Raw genomic sequence first — 12,196 nt, 5'->3', positions numbered from 1 at the left:
GATTAATCTAATGGGTCTAGATGGTAAAAGCCAGGTCTTCTTAACACAAGAGGACCATGAGGATGATGAAATCAAAATATTCCAAACTAAATCAGGAGAATCCTTTGATTTTAAACAAGGATATGATAGTGCTGTCTATGAAGTTCACAAACAATACAAGCTAAGGAGTAGGACTGTAAATGTAAATCAGCCTGAAAAGATAAAAGATAAACAGCAGTCTAAAGGAACCATAGTCACAGAACCTAATGACAAAACAAACTTGCCTACAGAAGAAGTGGTGGTTGAAGAGGTCACCACACTTTTGTCACCACTACAACGGCCTATGGCAACCTCGTCCTCTCACCCTGACTTAGATATCACCCCTCCAGACATGAGCAAAAGGGGCAGGTCTCAAAGTCAAGATGAAAACCAACAAGAAGATCTAATGAGCAAAGAAAGGGCTGCTATCCACAACTCCAAAACCCAAGCTGATAAACCTTTTGACCTAAGCACAGAGATTGGCAAGCTAAAGATAGCAATTCCCCTCTCAGAGCTAGCCAAGCATGACATCTATAAGCAACAGATCAAGAAATCTCTTCAATTCACTAATAGTAAAGATGATGTAAATGTGCTAGATGACACTCCGGAATTACTGTTTGGCCCAGAGGTAGATGGAAAAACAATGGTCACAGGGGTATTACCTTTTTATGTCAGCTTGCATGTTCATGATAAAATACTGCATAATGCAATGTTCGACTCAGGCGCCTCTCACAACCTTATGCCAAAAGCAGTCATGGAAAGATTGAACTTGGATATAACAAGACCATACAAAGACCTGTTTTCCTTTGATTCTAGCCAAGTCAAATGTTTAGGCCTAATAAAAGATTTATGTGTATCCCTGGTTCAACACCCTAATAAAACCATTCTAATGGATGTTGTAGTCGCTGATATCCCACCTAAATATGGGATGCTGTTATCAAGATCATGGGGGGCCAAACTCCAAGGCTCCCTGCAATTAGATATGTCATATGCCACCATCTCTGTCTTTGGGCAACCAAAAAGACTTTACAGGGAGACACTCATGAAGTACATGGTCAGCAGTGAAGAAAAGCCTCAAAATTTTCCAATATATGTTGTCCATTCAGACATAGACTCCTTCATTCTCTTCAATGACAGTGCAAGTCTCTCAAACAATGATATTGGAACTAAGAAACTCTTGCAAGAACAAAACATTAATCAAGCAAGTAGCACCCATAAAACATCAATCAGTCCAACAATAGACATTATCCCTCCTCTAGTTGTCAAAGATTGTCCAACAAGTGATGAAACTGTCCTAGAAAACAAGCGGGAAAAGAAACCCCAACTCCTGCTTACATGGCCATCCCATGAACAGATTTTTAAACCTCCTTTTCAGCAAGATATCCTGTGGATCTTAGAATTTGATGGCTCAGTCAATAAGTTAGGGGCAGGAGCTGGAGTTTGGATACATAACAAAGAGAAAGACCATGCAGAAGGCAGGGCTTATAGATTAAATTTTAGATGCACTAATAACATGGCAGAATATGAAGCTCTGTTACTAGGTCTCAAACTAGCAAAGTCATTACAAGCTCCTAGGCTTTCCATCATGGGAGATTCTGATCTAGTAATTCAACAAGTGAAAGGAAGTTTTGTCACCAATGAAAAAAGGTTGAGATCTTACAGGTCTGCTGTAATTGAAATATTGGAGACTTTCTCTGAGTTCTTTATCACAAAAATTTCAAGGGGCCACAATCTCCACGCACACAGTTTGGCAACATTTGCCAGCACCTTCAAATTCCCACTAGAACCCAATAACTGTTTCACAGCCGAGGTCAGATACAGACCCTCTATTCCAAACAATGTCAAAGAATGGCAAGTATTTGAGAATGATATACAAATAAACAATTTTCTAACCTCACAACAAGAGTTTGCAGGATTAAATATTGACACTGAATCAGCAAGTCAATCACAAATACTTGATGAAGCAACTCAATCACAAATACAGTTCCAACAGACTGCTCAGCCAATATCACCTAGAACAGCAAAACAATTGCTGAATCCAACCATTTTCAATAATCAAAACATTCAGCAAATTCACCAAATCGACTGTGAAGAGGTGAGCAACGCTGAAGCTGAAATCATACAACTCAAAGACAACTTCCTTCCAGCAGGCCTTACCCCACTAGAGGACATTTTTGATTCAAATGACGTCCCCAGGAAACCAAAGATGCAGCCATTAGATGCAGCGATTGAAGAATGCAATATTGGTACTAGTCACAAGCCCAAAATAATAAAGCTATCTGCTTCTTTGCCCCCTGATCAAAAACCCAAATACATTGACCTCTTTAAAGAATTTCAAGATGTTTTTGCATGGGGTTATGAGGATCTAAAGTCCTATGATACTTCTGTCATCCAGCATACCATTCCCCTCAAGCCTAATCAAAAACCATTCAAACAGAAATTGAGAAGGATCAATCCTGTACTCCTTCCTTCCATTGAAAAGGAATTGCAAAAAATGTTCAAAGCTGGCATCATAGCACCAATCAGATTCTCTGAATGGATTTCCAACTTAGTCCCTACAAGAAAAAAGACTGGTGAGATTAGACTTTGTGTAGACTTAAGGAATCTGAATCAAGTATCACTCAAAGATAACTACCCTTTACCCAAAATGGATCACATTCTCCAAAGAGTGGTGGGGGCTTCAAGAATCTCATTGCTTGATGGATTCTCAGGCTTTAATCAAATCCTAGTACACCCTGATGATCAAGACAAAACTGCATTTACAACCCCATGGGGAACTTTCAAGTATGTAAAAATGCCCTTTGGACTGAAAAACGCAGGGGCAACTTTTCAAAGAGCAATGGACATTGCTTTTGCAAAAGAGATTCATGACTTCCTAGTCATTTACTTAGATGATCTTACACCCTTTTCAAAATCCGACCAAGAACATCTGAAACATTTGAGACAGATTTTCCTAACATGCAGGAAATATGGTATTTCTTTAAATCCCAAGAAATCATTATTTGGCTTGGAAGAAGGGAAACTCTTAGGGCACATCATTTCAAAAGATGGCATAAGAATTGATCCAGACAGGATACAAGCTATCCTACAAATGCCTCACCCAAGGAATGTCAAGGAGTTGCAGGGATTCTTAGGAAAAATTAACTTTTTAAGAAGGTTTATCCCGAACTTAGCAGAACTAATCAGATTATTAAACAATATGCTAAAGAAAGATTCAAAGGTAAAATGGACTGTTGAAGCAAAACAAGCCTTTGAAAGTATAAAATTGGCCTTGACTCAAACCCCAGTGTTAACCAATCCTCAGTTTGACAGAGACTTTATCATTTTCTCTTTTGCCTCCCAGCATACTATTGCTGCTGTTTTATTACAGAAAGATGACCAAGGGAATGAGAAGCCTATTGCCTTCTTCAGCAGAACTCTTAGAGATGCCCCTCTAAAGTATCAAATTATGGAGAAACAAGCTTATGCTTTGGTCAAAGCCATTAAAGACTTTAGGATTTACATCCTTTATTCCCATGTTGTGGCTTATGTACCAAGTCCTATTGTCAAAGACATTCTCACCCAAGAAAACTTAGAGGGCAGAAGAGGAAAATGGATTGCAAACATACTAGAATTTGACATTGAAATAAAACCTACAAAGCTAATAAAAGGGCAAGGTTTGGCCAAATTAATGACAGAAGCAAATTTCCAAGCCTTAGATATCAATCAACTGGACAGTGAAACAGAGCTGGCGACTCCAAAGATCAATGTAGCCTTTGAACAATCTCCTTGGTACTCTGATATCTGTTATGTGTTACAAAACCTGTGTGCTCCCCCAGGACTGTCCAGAACTAAGTGTAGGTTCCTAAAAATGAAAACATCTAGATTTTGTGTGATGGACGGAAATTTACTTTGGAAAAACCATGAAGGGATATTGCTGCACTGTCTAATGGAGAATGAAACTAACAATATCATACAAGACTTCCATGCAGGAGACTGTGGTGGACATTTGTACTGGAAGTCCACTGTGGACAAGATACTGAGGGCTGGTTATTACTGGCCCACCATGTTCTCTGATGTGAAGAAATTCACAGCCTCATGCCACAAATGCCAACTCTTTGAGGGCAAAAGACAGTTGCTGCCACTTCCCTTAAGACCCATTGCAACAGAGAGACCTTTCCAACAATGGGGCTTGGATTTCATTGGGGAAATTCATCCTTCATCTTCAGGCCAACACAGATGGATTTTAACAGCCACAGACTACTTCACCAAATGGATTGAAGCTGCCCCATGCAGACAAGCAAATGACTCAGTAATCATTCAGTTTTTGGAAAACAACATACTGGCTAGATTTGGCTATCCAGACAAAATAATAACAGACAATGCTGCTGCTTTCAGATCCAAAAAAATGGTGAACTTCTGCCATAAATTTCACATCACTTTGGGCCATTCTACTGCATACTATCCCCAAGGAAATGGCCTCGCTGAATCATCAAACAAAAGCTTAATAAATATCATAAAGAAGGTGCTGGAAGAGAACAAAAAGAACTGGCATAAGAAACTAGTCAATGCTTTATGGGCAGATAGACTAACAACAAAAAGATCAATTGGGACCAGCCCATATGAGTTGGTCTATGGACTAGAGGCCAAGTTTCCATCATCACTAGGAGTGCCTGTTATGAAGCTTCTGCAAGAGAGTCAAGCAGAGCCAAATGATATGCAAAGGAGGATCAATCAGATAATCTGTTTACAGCAAACAAGAGAACAAGTTTTCAGCAGAGTGCAGATATTACAAGAAAAATTAAAAAGGGCCTTTGATAGAAGAACTAAGGCAGAGGATTTCAGCATTGGTGATAAAGTCCTTAAATGGGATGCAAGGAGAGAAGAAAAAGGAAAACATGGGAAATTTGATTCCCTTTGGAGAGGACCATTTGCTGTCCAAGCAGTGCAAGGTAACAACACTTACTTCCTCAAAAGTCTGACTGAAACTGACTTGGATGAAGGTCCTGTCAATGGCAGGATGCTGAAGCATTATTTTGACTATTTCCCATGATTGCAACATCAGGTTCCCTTGTATATATGCAGATGTACATATTATTTCTATTTAGATTGTAAAAATGCAGTTTCCTAAGTGATTCACCAAACAGCAAAAGGCAAATAGGATCAGAGGTCTTTCAAAAAGGAAGCACACAGTTTTGACACATCAAAGCAGCGAATTTCAAGATTGAGATGGGCAGTCAAAGAACAAGGCAATCTGACCTGCTGTTCTTGGTCTTTCAAAAGAAAAACCATCCCCATGTGGAGCCACTGTTGGATACCTATACCAATAGGTTTCATATTTCATGATTGGCAAGGGAAAGTCCAAATATGCTCTGCTTTGATATCACAAAGATCCCATATTTCCTAGAGAACAAGAGGTGTGTAAAGTGTTTCAAATGTTGATCACCTTATTTCAATTTTGGTGGATGATCCAACAGTTTAACCTGGATCATGCCATGTTTCAATTTTGAGTTATAGAATAGAGAAAGAAGTCTGTCCAAACTGCTTAATCTTGGCAGACAACTAGTTCAGGTAGAGAAGAAAGGGCTCTCAACAGCTTAATCTGGGACCTTGGAAGAAATAAGGCTAGAGTAGATAGAAAAAGCTAAAGAAAAAGCCAAAGAAAAGAAAAGGCAAGTAAGGGTCTGCAAGTCCAAGTGCACCCTCCAAGAAGAAATAAAAATGCTAGGCAAGTAGCTGGGTAAGTAGTTGGGGTTGCAGAAAGTTATACCTACCATTGCAGAGATGGTAACTGTGGGTATCGAAGCAAAGTCAATTAATTGACAAAGGTGTTCTTCTTCATCGATTTGCAGCTGGAAGCATGACTAATTTCCCTCATTCCCTTCCAATTTCATCTCTAGCATTCCCCATCAGCTAAGATTCATGAAAATGACTAAGTTTTCATGGTGGTTCTTAATCTTTAAAAGCCACATTTCTTGTCTAAAAATCTTTTCATTTTGATCTACTCTCAAAACCAAGTTTGTTTCACATAAACTAAAATGGTTTCCCCCTCCACTCACCCTCTCATCCATATTAACTCTAATTCTACTATGTAAATCCCCTATATTACCTTTTCCCCTACTAGTATTAAACACCATGGTGTATAAATCCCAGCATTATCTACATATTCTCCTTTTGGCATTATAGCCAAGTAAATGGTCTAAGGGGACTTCAGTCCACCTGGGACTGTGGTCAACCTTGTCTTGGATGTGCTCTGACCTCTGGTTATGAGCAGAAATCCTGTCCCTCAACCCTCACCGTCTCTCTGCTGAAAACGCACAAAAACCCCGTTTTCCTATATAAACCCTTGAAAAAGCCCAAAAAACCCAAAAACTGCGAAAAAACCCACTTTCCTATAGTCCTCCGCCCAATCATTGAATTGAATATTTTATTGCGCTGGCGGGACCCCCCCCCCCCCCCCCAAACATGCTCGACCAGTCGGAAGGCCCGCCAGCCGTCAGATCTCCGTCGCCCGGATCTAAAGGTGGGCGGTCATTTTCACTCCCCGACCTGCCGACCTTTAGCGTCCGGGGAAAGTGGTTTTGGCCATCCCGTACAGGGGACGCGTGGCAGGCGGTGGGGTTGTTCGGAGCCCCCCTCCCCGTTACCGCCTTTGCCCAAAGGTGGTGCGGGGAACCCGCTTACCGCCACCCCTAATACCACTCTCCTCCCACGTCATTTGCACGTCACCCTGACGTCACCTCGCCAGTGCCCGCCCCAGCGTCCCGTGGCCCTCCACGCGGACCCGCCACTGTACCCGCCCGCCACCGTGTCCTGCCACCCTGGCAAACACCTCAGCCGCCACGTCACCTCCGTATCTGGGCCCCGCCATGACGTCATGCTGACGTCATCGGCGGAAAAGCGCCAAATGCACACTTTTGCCAAATTTAACGATTTAAACGACTAAATGAGTTGTTTTCGCTCATTTTCATGCGAAAGAGAAACTAGCCGTTGCCAACAGCTGCTGCGAAACCTCTCACTCAGCCATCAAATTCGACAATTCGACCATTCAAAGTTCAGAATTCGACGGCACTAAGTCTCCACAACCCGGCCCGCGAGCTTCCAAGTCGATTTTCCAGGTATTTTGCCATTTCCTTCCACTTTGCCCATGAATTCCAATTCTCTGTAGAATTCACCATTAAAGACTGGTAAATTCACTTAATTCAGCTCCACCTGATCACCTAAACCAAACCCAAGCAACCTGCCCCATCCCTAAGCCACAATTTGACATTGGAGCAATCAGTTCGCGGGTTAAAACTGCAAAATTGCCCCCGAGGTACTCGGCATTGTTCCCTTTTGCCAAGTACAGGCCACCTGCACTCTTCCTAAAGAATTATCACTGTCTCTGCAACGTCCCCTTAGGCAATCCACATCCCTGAGAATTTGCAGCAATTTACCAACTTGCTTACAATTTTACACTAGAAGAGGACATCACACTGTGTACAGTTTACCTGCTGCTTAAGTCTTTAAAGACTTATCAAACTATTACCTCTCCCTGCACACATACAGATTATATCATGGCAGCCTCTGCATCCTCTTCCCTCAGTGTTACTCCACTAAATCAAACCAATAAGGAACTGGAGGCCTTGCCATTTATTGACAAGGATTGTCTCATTGATGACTTTGAGGGAGACAGGGACTTTTTGAAGACCTTCACTACACTGAGGGAAGACCATAAGGATGGACTTGGTACAGATGGAATATGGGAGTCAAACCTGCCCTATTACTGTCTCCCAGCTGTGAATGTTTTCCCTGAAATCATTCACTTATGTGCTCAAAACTATGATCTGGAGCACAGAGCTGTCAATACTCCATCAGGGAGGATCCTTTTTTATATAAATGCTGAGTCCATCAACAAGATGTTACAGTTTGATCAAACGGAGTTGCTAATCCCATTCTCCATGAGGTATTTGCTGGAAGCTGGTGACAAGATGACCAGTGAGGAGCTGCAAAAGGTCACCAGGAACTACATGAGAACTGAGTGCCAGCCTACAGGGCCACCCCCTTATCTGCATGAACATTTCAATGACTCAGGCAGGCTGCTACTGGACATGATAGCCTATGTGTTAGGTTACCAAAACAGTGAGCATGTGGATCAAGCCATGCTCGTATTGCTGTCTGCTTACAGCCCACGTCAACCCCCTGCCCGAAAGTATAACTTTGCTAAGTTCATAGCCAATAGGATTCATGATCAATTGAGCAAAATGGACAGACAGGGGGTCTTCAGATACTCAACTTACATCTACCACCTGTTCATGTTTTATCATTCTGAAGCTTTCCCATGCTACATCAGAAGGCTGGATAATAAAGGAGAGAGGAGATCTGTCATCTTCTGGACCTCAGTCTATCATAAAATCACAAATTCACCCTATACCTACTGTGAATTTGTTGACCAGTTTGTGTACCCAGTCTCCTGCATGCTTATGAAGTCCCCTCCACCTAGAATATCTAATGAGATCAAGAAAGCTTTGCAGCTATCTAAGAAGTACAAAATAGGTGATTGGTACCTATATGAACACCATACTGTGTTCAGAGTATATGGCTGTGAGCTCTGTCCATACAGGCTACCCAAGTATGTTCCTATGAGATTATTTGCCTTGGAGTATTACAGGCAATTGATTCAGTCAGACCTTACCCATTTCCACAGCTCCAAGAAAAAGGCACACCTTAACTTCAAAAATGAGTTGGGCCCTTTCATCATGAACAAGAAGGAAGGATGGGAATCTGCAGACCTGATCCTCAAGGACAAATATAAATTGTCATACAGTTTTCGATGGGTCCCTTATGACCCTCAAGGTTTCATCACTGCTAGGAGAACTAAGTACAGACTCCTAGGGATTAAACACTGCCACTACCCACACATAGAAAAGTATGCCAACTTACAAGAATGGCAGCTGGACACTCTAGTTGAGAGCTTAACTGAAGAAGAAAGAATGCTTAAAAATATGAAAGAACTTGAGAAGACTATTGACCTGGACTATGTGCTCCAGGTACCTTTCAGACTGCCTCAATCAGTGGGAGAAGGGACCTCAGTTACTAGGACAGTGCCGCAGACACTCTCTACAGCAGCACCAGGCTTAGATAAAGGAAAAGGAAAAATGGATGCAGAGGATGAAGCAAAAAAGGAACAGTCAGAGCAACAGTCACAGCAAAAAGATCAGCAAACAGAACAACAAACAGAGCAGCAACAAGGACAAACTGTTCTGCCACAAACTGGGCTGCCAGAAACCCCCCTAATGCAAACACCGCCACCTCAAACTGAGCCATTAACTACCTCAGTTTTGCAGACCCCAGCACATGAAGAGAGGGGTACTAAAAGGCAAAGAGAAGAGTCCACTCCCCTCAGTGGATCCTCCCACCAGCCAGAAGCCAAAAGGCAAAGGGCAGATTCCCCAGAGGTGGAAGACATTACTGAAGATGTCTTGAACAACACAGCAAAGGACAGGGAGGGCAGCCAACATACAGGGACAAGCTCCTTTCAGCAGGAGCAGAATTTACAGCTTGGTTTGGAGGTGTCATCCTCTTCTCAGCAAAGCCAGAAGCTTAAAGGTGCTAAGGCTTCCTTCAAACAAATCAAGGTAGCAAATGAGTTATTGAGGGCTGAGGTTTACAAACAGTTTATAGATGCCACTCCAGCCCAGCAGGAAAGGTTGATGTCGGTCTACGACTTCAAAGAAGAAAAAATAATATTCAGCCATTTCAAACCCAAGGGGCCGCAGCCAATGACAACTGCAGATTTCATCAAAACAATGGTGGAGGTCCTGGCCAAAGACATACATCCTATGGACCAAATTGAACTCCACAAGCAGACTGGGGAGATGGTCTATGCCACTTTGGTAGAGAAGGCCACATTAGCTCATGAGCTGAAAGAATCTCTGAAGAACACAAACACTCAACTAGATTTTGAGAGGATGTCCTCTAAGGCCAAGGACAATAGGATAAAATCTCTTGAGGAGATTATTGTTGATCTAGGGCATGACCCTAGTGATCCAACCGGGGTAAAAGCCCTCATGAAGAAAAAGGATGATGATCTAAATGCCATGAAGAAGAGGTTGAAGCTGTTACCTACAGAACACCCTCAGACAGCTGAATTGCAAAAAGAAAAGCAAGTTAATGAACAACTTGACCTCTTATTACAACAAGATCAAAGGATCCAAGAACTAGAGAAAGAGCTGGAAGGAGCATTACAAGACAAACAGGGAGAATCTACACTCCAAGCTCCTCCAACAGATTCCACAACAGCAACAACTTCTGGGGCAGCAGTGGCCCCCACAACAGAAGCAGCAGGTACAACAGCAGCTCCAGATGCCCACCCCAGTGTAGAAGAATTGACCAAAGCTGTCAAGGCAATGGAGCTACAGGCGGATGAAATAAAGAAAGCAAAAGAAAAACTGGCAGAGATAGATGCCAAATATGATCAATCAAAGATAACGGTAGCAGAACAGGGCAGACAGATTAAGGCTCAAAAAGATAAAATAAAGGCCCTGGAGAAGGAGCTCAATCTGGAAAATACTATGGCAGAAATCAAAAGAATCTTGTGGAATAAAATTACCCAAGCCATTATCAAACAGTGGAAATCCATTAAAACAATCCATGAGCATATGGATTTAATTGTACAAGCCCAGACAGATGTCCAGAGGGCCAAGACAGTGTTAGGAAACAGACCTGAGCAAGCTAGCCAATTGATAGAATTTTTGAACAGGCAAGACAAAGAGGAGCTGGCAGCCGTTGGAATCACCAACAGAACAGAGGCCATCCTCATGGCTAAAAAGGTGCTAACTCTCAGAGGTTATGTACAGACGGTAGAAAGAAAAAGTTATGAGATACAGACTGAAGTTGAAGATTATAAACTCAGAATGGGAATGCTACAAGCAAGAGGACTGCCTAGCCTGTTGAGCAGCACAGGAAAATTGATCAGCAGAGATCAATTTACAAACAGGATGGCCACTTACATTGAAAATCAAATCACTGCATCCAGCAGTACTTCTGAGGAAACAGTTCCTCCAACAGGACAGAGCTTGTACACTAAGCTCGAAGGCTCATTTTTTATTGAAAATGAGGTAAATCATTTATTTGAAACTCCTCCTAGTTTTTTCAGATATACAGAGCTTGATGAGACTCTAATTAAAATTCGGAGGCATCAAATGCCTAAGGAGGACTGGTGGCAGGCCATGCTCCAAATTCTGCCACGGTAGTTTCAAGACATTCGGCCACTGCCAGCTCAGGTCACCAGAAGACAAGTGTAAAAGGGTTAATGTTTGAAAAGCATCCAAAAAGTGATTCATCACTAACGATGACAGCTAGCCACATTTTGAACAGCACGTCTCCAACCGACTCCAATTGCCACCAAGTCAACAGTCTCTGACCATTTTTGACAGCTAAGGGACTAAAAGTTATTACAACATTTACTCTTTCAGCTGCTGCACTCCAGCAGTTGGTAGGACATTTATGGAGCATTAACTCTTCATTCAGATATTTTCCAAATGTAAATTTGTATATATACCCCCCTTAGTAACGCATAAGGGGTTGGTAAATTTTACTCTGAGGCATGTATACTCTGTATTTTCAGAAAAGTTTAATACAAAGAGCAATTTCAGCTCAGTGATTTCCTGGAACTCTGGTGTCTTGTTGATAATCTAAGAGCTGTTGCAGAAACCTTGCGTTGTCTGGTGGAATGATATGTCTTCTTTAAACTCTGTTTCGTTTCCCTATGTTATTTCGTTTTCATATTTTCGTCATATCTAGCAATAAAGAAAAAGAATAGTTCAGGACATGTTTCTTAACACCCTGTGCTCAATCTTATGTTGCTGTAAATGTTTTCTTCAGGATTAAAACAGACATGAATTCTTAAATGCTCATGTTACATTTAATTCCATGCTGTGAATGTTATCTAGAAATTCTTAAATGCTTCCAGGTAACAATTGTTTCTCCTTTCATACCAGTTTATAGAAAGATCCTTAATTTCCTTTCTTATCCTGGACATGTTACACACAAACTCAATTTCAAAGCTTTGTTCCCCGGACAATCACCTTGCTCTGCAGCTTTCATTAATGTATCAACATAGCACACCAAACCAAAGGACCACTGACTCCATTGCCCAATGTTATATAATATGCTGGGAAGAGCACACACGTTTGACTGAAACTTTTCCAACCAAACA

Source organism: Pinus tabuliformis, chromosome 7 (genome assembly GCF_031772625.1).
Source record: "Pinus tabuliformis cultivar Carrire ecotype Pingquan chromosome 7, CPIR1, whole genome shotgun sequence".
NCBI classification, from domain to species: domain Eukaryota; kingdom Viridiplantae; phylum Streptophyta; class Pinopsida; order Pinales; family Pinaceae; genus Pinus; species Pinus tabuliformis.
Note: the sequence above shows the minus strand (reverse complement) of the source record.